The sequence below is a fragment of the Lissotriton helveticus genome, chromosome 5_1 (assembly GCF_964261635.1).
Source record: "Lissotriton helveticus chromosome 5_1, aLisHel1.1, whole genome shotgun sequence".
NCBI classification, from domain to species: Eukaryota; Metazoa; Chordata; class Amphibia; order Caudata; family Salamandridae; genus Lissotriton; species Lissotriton helveticus.
This window is the reverse complement of record NC_136065.1, coordinates 1,468,811,884-1,468,819,987: the sequence shown is the minus strand read 5'-3', so window position 1 is coordinate 1,468,819,987 and position 8,104 is coordinate 1,468,811,884. Positions and strand designations below refer to the sequence as shown.

Genomic DNA, 8,104 nt, shown 5'->3' with positions numbered 1-8,104 from the left:
CATTGGCTGTGAGCCATTCCTTTAACTAGTCTTTATTATATCTAATGCCTTACCGTGGAGAATGTTGTTATATACATAACTCATGTGATAAACATTAGGGCTGGGCAGAATTGGCGTAACGCCACTACGCGGCATTATGGAAAAAATGTGTGGAAAATGAGCGCACGTCCTGAGGGTCCGTGTGCCCGGGACAGGGGTCCCTTGTGCCCAGGCAGGCTCCCTGATGTCCCAGGCATGGCTGGGTTGAGAAGGAGGGACCGGCCCGGGACCTGGGTTTCAGCCAAGGGTCCATATGCCCGGGACAAGGGTCCCTGATGCAGAGCCCCGGGGCCCTGCAATGGCAGGGGGGTGCCCTACCACTATGGCTCTGCTTGGGGCGGGCAGATGGGCATCATTTCGGTCCCGGCCATCTGGTCGCACCTTTCCCCTCGGCCATCTGGTCGCACGCAATGCTTTCCTATGGGGAGACCAGATGGCCGGGCTTCCCTGGAAGTCCCGATGAGGGCTCATTCGCCTTCCCAATCCCATCGAGGGCTCCAGGAGTTCGGGTACTTTCACGCCTTGGGTCCCCTCTATCACCTGGTGGGCACAGATTACGAGAAAGGGGGTTAATTTGCCTCTGGATTACTAGGGAGACAGTTAGTCAGACATCCATGAGGTCAGGCGATTCTGAAATAGGGGAAGGCAGACCTCCTCGTATGCTGCTGCCCAGCAGGTCTATAGGCCCGCGTGCCATGCCATCATCCCTCTCTGCCCAGCACATTTCCACAGCTGCTCGGAACGACCGTTCCAAGGGGTGCCACCGCCGCAAGGTCCGGGCACACCTGCGTCTCACTCAGGCTGCACCTCGGCCCACCTCTCCTTACCGGAGAGGTGGATGGGCCTGCTGGTGCCCATGCAACCGCACCTCTCCACACCCCTCCAGCGAGCCCTCCAGCCCAGGCGGGCGGGCTCCTTCTTCTGGCAGGCTCCAGAGAGGGAGGGCTGCATGAAGGTTGCCGGTCGGGGAGATAGGCATGTGGCCCCATCTCGTCAGCAGGTGCGGCTACCTGGTTGATCCTGCCAGTAGCAAATGCTTATCTCAAAAATTAAGGCATGCACATGTAAGTACACACGGCCAGTACAGTGAAACTGCAAATGGCTCATTAAATCAGTTATGGTTCCTTTGATTGCTCCATTTGGTTCTTGGATAGCTGGGGTAATTCTAGAGCTAATACATGCCGACGAGCGCTGAACTCCCGGGATGCATGCATTTATCAGACCAAGACCAATCCATGCTTGTCCTACCGCTTTGGTGGCTCTAGATAACCTCGGGACACTCGCACATCCCTGTGATGGCGACGATACATTCAGATGTCTGCCCTATCAACTTTGGATGGTACTTTCTGTGCCTACCATGGTGACCACGGGTAACGGGGAATCAGGGTTCAATTCTGGAGAGGGAGCCTGAGAAACGGCTACCACATCCAAAGAAGGCAGCAGGCATGCAAATTACCCACTCCCGACTCGGGGAGGTAGTGACGAAAAATAATAATACAGGACTTTTTCGAGGCCCTGGAATTGGAATGAGTACATTTTATATTCTTTAACGAGGATTCATTGGAGGGCAAGTCTGGTGCCAGCAGCCACGGTAATTCCAGCTCCAATAATGTAAATTAAAGTTGCTGCAGTTAAGAAGCTTGCAGTTTGATCTTGGGATCGAGCTGGCAGTCCGCCGCGAGGCGAGCTACCGCCTGTCCCAGACCTTGCCACTCGGTGCCCCCTTGATGCTCTTGACTGAGTGTCCTGGTGGTCCGAAGCATTAACTTTGAATACTTCAGGTGGGAATAATGGAATAGGACTTTGGTTCTATTTTGTTGGCTGTCAGAACTAGGGCCATTACAAGACAGACCAAAGCAAAAAGCAAAAGCATTTGCCAAGAATGTTTTCATTAATCAAGCATGAAAGTCAGAGGTTCAAAGATGATCAGATACAGTTGTAGTTCCGACCATAAACAATGCCGACTAGCAATCCGGCGGCGTTATTCCCATGACCCGCAGTGCAGCTTCCGGGAAACCAAAGTCTTTGGGTTCCGGAGGGTTATGGTTGCAAAGCTGAAACTTACAGGATTTGAAGGAAGGGCACCACCGGCCTAGACACGGAAAGGATTGACATACAGCTCTTTCTCGATTCTGTGGGTGGTGGTGCATGGCCTTTCTTAGTTGGTGGAGCGATTTATCTGGTTAATTCCGATAACGATCTAGTCTCCTCCTCGTCCATGCTAACTAGTTACGCGACCCTCAGCGGTCGGCGTCCAACTTCTTAGAGGGTTTAGTGAGGTCCTCAGATCGGACCCGCCGGGGTTGGCAATGGCCCTGGCAGAGCGCCAAGAAGACGATCAAACTTGACTTTCTAGAGGAAGTAAAAGTCTTAGCAAGGTTTCTGTAGGTGAACCTGTGGAAGGATCATTAATGGCTGAGCGGCCCGAGAAACCAACGGCGCCAGCCCGAAGCCTTCGGCTGCCTCATGCAACCACATACCATAGGCCAGGCCCTGGGTCACCATCGGCCGGCAGACTGGTCTGGGGCCACATGGGGCACTCGGGTGAGGTCCGGGACTTCGGCGGGCCTCTTCCCCCCGCGGAAGGGCCGACCGACGTGTGAGGGACCGGGGACAGGGGGCGGCCCCTGTCCCTCTATGAGACGAAACCCAAGCTCACCCGGCACAATTACCCCAACGGTGGAAAACCGAATGGCAGTGCATCCCCAGGCTGGCACCACCCCTCCCTCGAATAGGCCCTGGTGCCGGCTGGGCCCTCCCACGCCAACGCCCAAGCCCGACTGGATTGCGTCAACCGAGGAGCGGCCCTTCTCACGTGGCAGAGCAGCCTGAAAGAGAAGGGGCAAGGACTGGCGAGGGACCATGGCTCCTCTTGGTGGGAGGGGTGTGGGATGGGGAGCCGCTGTGCTCTTCCCTCGCGGTGCCTCCGACCGGGCGAGGGTTGGGTGGACTGATCCCCAGCCCACCGGCCCGGGTAGGTGCTGTTCGGCAACAGAGGGCTGAAGGTGCAGGTGTGGTGACCCTTTCTCGTTGCCAGGTACCCGGTACGAATGGGTAGGGTCCGTACAATCCACCCGGAAGATTCAGCACGGAGAGAAGTTCGCTGGCCCTGGAGTTCCATCCCCTCTGCGGGACTGGTTCCTGGACCCTACTCAGCCCCCACAGGGCGCATTTCATCTGCAGTGGTGCACTGCGACCAGCTCTGGGTTGGCTGGGAAGGCTTCAGGGTGGCAGGTGGCCCTCCACTCTAGCGGTGGGTGTTACAGCCCCCTGGCAGCAGCTTCGCCATGTCTGCGGGACCGAGGGAGATTCGACCGCCTCCGTGCCCTCTCCCGGGTACCAGTTCCTGGCTGCCTCTCAGGGCGCACTGGGGCAGTTGAATGGGGGACGCGGCCCCCTGCTCCCGGTGAGACTGTCGACTGGGGCAGACTGTTCTCAGTGCGCCCCGACCGCGTTGTGCCGCCGGGCGGGGAGGCCCACTCAGGTGGAGCATGACCGTGCATGATAGGACCCGAAAGATGGTGCACTATGCCTGGGCAGGGCGAAGCCAGAGGAAACTCTGTTGGAGGTCCGTAGAGGTCATCCGACCTGGGTATAGGGGCGAAAGACTAATCGAATCATCTAGTAGCTGGCTCCCTCCAAAGTTTCCTTCAGGATAGCTAGCGCTCTGAGCCCCCAGTTTTATCTGGTTAAGCGAATGATTAGAGGTCTTGGGGCCGAAACAATCTCAACCTATTCTCAACTTTTAAATGGGTAAGAAGCACTGGCTCGCTGGCGTGGAGCGGGGCATGGAATGCGGGTGCCTAGTGGGCCACTTTTGGTAAGCAGAACTGGCGCTGCGGGATGAACCAAACGCTGGGTTAAGGTGCCCGATGCCAATGCTCATCAGACCACAGAAAAGGTGTTGGTTGATATAGACAGCAGGACAGTGGCCATGGAAGTTAGAATCTGCTAAGGATTGTGTAAGAACTCACCTGCTGAATCAACTAGCCCTGAAAATGGTGGACGCTGGAGCGTCGGGCCCATACCCGGCCTTCGCGGGCACTGAGAGCCATGGGGGCTAAGCCGCGATGAGTAGGAGGGCCACTGCAGAGCGTATGGAAGCCCCGGGCGAGGGCGCGGTTGGAGTCGCCGCAGGTGCAGATCTTGGAGGTAGTATCACATATTCAAACAAGAACTTTGAAGGCCAAAGTGGAGAAGGGTTCCATGTGAACAGCAGTTGAACATGGGTCAGTCAGTCCTAAGAGATGGGCAAGCGCCGTTCGGAAGGGACGGGCGATGGCCTACGTTGCCCTTGGCCGATCGAAAGGGAGTAGGGTTCATATCCCAGAACCCGGAGTGGCAGAGACGGGGGCCCTCGCGGCGTCCAGTGTGGTAACGGCAACGATTCCGGAGAAGCCAGCGTGAGCCCCGGGGAGAGTTCTCTTTTCTTAGTGAAGGGCAGGGCGCCCTGGAATGGATTCGTACCGAGAGAGGGGCCCGAGCCTTGGAAAGTGTTGCGTTTCCGGCGGCGTCTGGTGAGCTCTAGCTGGTCCTTTAAAAATCCAGGGAAGATGGTGTGAATATCGACCTGGGCCATACCCATATCCGCAGCAGGTCCCCACAGTAAACAGCCTCTGGCATGTTGGAACAATCTAGGTAAGGTAAGGCGGCAAGTCAGATCCGTAACTTCAGGATAAGGATTGGCTCTAAGGGCTGGGTCGGTCAGTCTGGGGTATGAAGCGGGCCTGGGTGCGCGCCGCTGCTGGACGAGATGCCTCTGTCCGGGGCAGCGGGGACTCTGGACACAAGCCGGGCCCTTCCTGTGGATCGCCCCAGCTGCGGTGGTCGCCTCTTCCCGTGCTCCCTCCCCGGGATAGTGGGGCTGGCGTTCTGCCTCAGCCGGTGCCTAGCAGCTGACTTAGAACTGGTACGGACCAGGTGAATCCTACTGTTTAATTAAAACAAAGCATAGCGAAGGCCCGAGTCGGTTGTTGATGCGATGTGATTTCTGCACAGTGCTTTGAATGTCAAAGTGAAGAAATTCAATGAAACGCGGGTAAACGGCGGGAGTAACTATGTCTCTCTTAAAATGCTGAGATGTACACTATTGTACAGCACACGTCACTCTTACAAAACATATTGTTCTCAAATATTGATTCATTAGTATTTAAATGTGTTAAACAGTAACTTAATAGTTATAGTTGCCATAAGAATTAGCATAGATGTGGATTTTATAGATGTGAATTCTTATTGATGTGCATTGTCTAGCTACATGTGCAATTTATAGATCTGTATTTTTATAGATGTGTCCTTATAATATAATAAGTTAGATACGAAAGTGTACAACATTATTACTGAAATGTCTTGAATGGAGAATGGGTCTCAAATAATCACATACACATAATCATTGCATATTGCATAGATTATTCATGTCCTGCTATTCATACTTAATTTCACAGGACTGTTCATAGACAATTTTTCAATTGTTGGATTAGTACCGCAGAGTGTACTATCTCTGGCCTATACGTGATCCCAGTTCCAGTAAGGACAGCTTACAGTGTGGCTGTACTCCGGAGCGAACAAATGTTGTATTGTTGGAAGCAAAAATGATTTGACGCTTATGGGAAGTATAATAACCACGAATGACCCACCGCAAGGTGGTGAAGAAATAGCCAAATGCCTCGTCACATAATTAGTGACGTGCATGATTGGATGAACGAGATTCCCACTGTCCCTACCTACTATCTAGCGAAATCACAGCCAAGAGAATGGGCTTGGCAGAATCAGCAGGAAAAGAAGTCCATGTTGAGCTTGCCTTTAGTCTGGCACTGTGAAGAGACATGTGAGGTATAGGATAAGTGGGAGGCCCTCGGGCCACAAATTCAGAATCCCCCCTTAACCGTAACGATACCGCAATACCGTGGAGCCCCGGTTAGCCTTGGATAGCCGGCCTCTCTCGGGGGGACGGTGCATAGAGCCACTCACTTGGGGACCAGAGCGTGGGAGGAAGTGGCCGCCTCCATTGCCCTTAGTGCACCGCATGTTCGTGGGGCACCTGGTGCTAAATCATTCGTAGACTACCTGATTCTGGGACAAGGTTCCGTAAGTAGCGGAGCAGCTATCTCGCTGCGGTCTATTGAAAGTCATCCTCTGAGCCAAGCTTTTGTCTCTCCGTGCGTGGTTGCCCGCAGATGCTGTCCTCCACCATATCCAGGGGGGTCCCTCTGCCGTGGAGGAGGTAGGGTGGACCCGCAGGAGACTGCCTCAAGCATGTGCCCTTCAGCATGGGGGCCTCCCCCTCCTGCCCCACCGGGTGACCAGATGGCCCTGCAGGCTGTGTGACCAGATGGCCGGCCTACCGGCTGGCCTGGCTAGTTCAGACTTTTGTCCTTCCCCAGAGTTGTGTAAGCCCCCACATAGGGGGCTTCATAGTTGAGGAAAATGGACTCCCCAGGCAGGCCGGTGGGGAGAGGACGGGGCTTGGGCTTAACCCTCCTTGAATCCAGCCGAGGGTCAGGGCACTGGGGACTGGGGTCCACCAGGGCTCGGAGAGGCTCTTCATGGCCTTGCTGGGGCTCAAAAGCTGGGACCTGGCCCAGGGCTCGTGCTCCGTCCCAGGGTGCCCCCCATCCTGGAAGCGAGCCGAGGGTCCGGGCGATGGGGATGGGGTCCACCAGGCCCTGAGAGGCTCTCTGGGGCCTGGCTATGTTTCGGAATCTGGGATAAGGCCCAGGGCTTGTGCTCGGTCCCAGGGTGCGGGAGCCCCCATCCTGCAAGCCAGCCGAAGGTCCGGGCACTGTGGACAGGGGTCCACCAGGGCCCGGGGAGGCTCTCCTCGGCCTGGCTAGGGTTTGGAAGCTGGGACCGGGCCCGGGGTTTGAGCTCTGTCCCAGGGTGCGGGAGCCCCCATCCTGCAATCAGCCGAAGGTCCGGGCACTGGGGACAGGGGTCCACCAGGGCCCGGGGAGGCTCTCCCCGGCCTGGCTAGGGTTCGGAAGCTGGGACCGGGCCCAGGGCATGTGATCCATCCCGGGGTACCAGGGTCCAGGAGCTCCTGTCCTGCAAGTCAGCCAAGGATCCGGGCGCTAGGGAAGGGTGTCAGCCGGGGCCCGGGGAGGCTCTCCCCAGCATAGCAAGCGTTCGGACGCTGGGACCAGGCCCAGGCCTCAAGCTCTGTCCGGTGGGCCCTGGAGTACAATAGCCACCCGTCCTGCAAGTCAGCTGAGGGTCCGGGTACTGGGGACGGCGGTCCCCCGGGGCCTGGGGAGGCTTTCCCCGGCCGGCTGCTTTCAGAAGCAGGAACTGGGCGGTGGCTGGTTTTGTTCGCTCCGCTGGCGGAGCAGAGTTTTCTGCCCACCCCTAACAAACATACTTTTGCCGGTCCTTCTCGCTCAGTCATATGACAGACTCAATTTGTTTGACCTTTGAGTTTATGTGAGTCCAAGGTCTTCTTTTCCTCCCACCTAAGGTCTTGCGATAGTACACTGTAACCAACAGCATTGCCCTCTCACTTTAAACTTTTCTTCGAATGCAAAGCAGACATGTTAATTCAAGAATCGTCAATTCCAGAGCTTGCCCCATACCGTCCATCTGTGGAATGCTCTACCAGTCTGCAACAAAACTACCTACATTCAGAGGCAGAGGGGGTGTTTGAGTTGTGATGCAACCCGAATAAATACATTCTTGGCTTGGTAGTTGGGTCTGATAGTGCCCCGAGTCAAGTCTGCTTTCTCTGTGTTGATTTTACTCGTCCAAAGCTAAGAATGAAATACAAAATACTTACATTTTATGTAAATGGGAGCAATAGAATACAATAGAAATGCCCATCTGGTGGCTAAATTTTAAAATGCAAAACCAGATAACCTCGAATCAATACTGTCTTACTTGCTTGCCCACATTTTATCATCATAGCCAAATAGTGTGTTTCACAGAGCCTCCTTCTTCATCTTTTTCTTTATTATCACATATGAGCGCACTGTGTGTACTGGTGCACAAGCACCTCATGTACCATTTAATAGGGCAGTAGTTCTTAACCTGTGGTCCGAGGACCTGGGGACAATGAGGCCTACTCAGGGGGGTCCAC

General features: G+C 55.2%; 2 pseudogenes; both read left to right on the top strand.

Annotated features, from left to right (window-relative positions):
• Positions 1-1,046: 1,046 nt before the first annotated feature.
• On the top strand, positions 1,047-2,450 carry LOC144757161 (18S ribosomal RNA; annotated as a pseudogene).
• Positions 2,451-3,441: 991 nt separating this feature from the next.
• LOC144756745 (28S ribosomal RNA) lies at positions 3,442-4,661 on the top strand (annotated as a pseudogene).
• Positions 4,662-8,104: the final 3,443 nt, after the last annotated feature.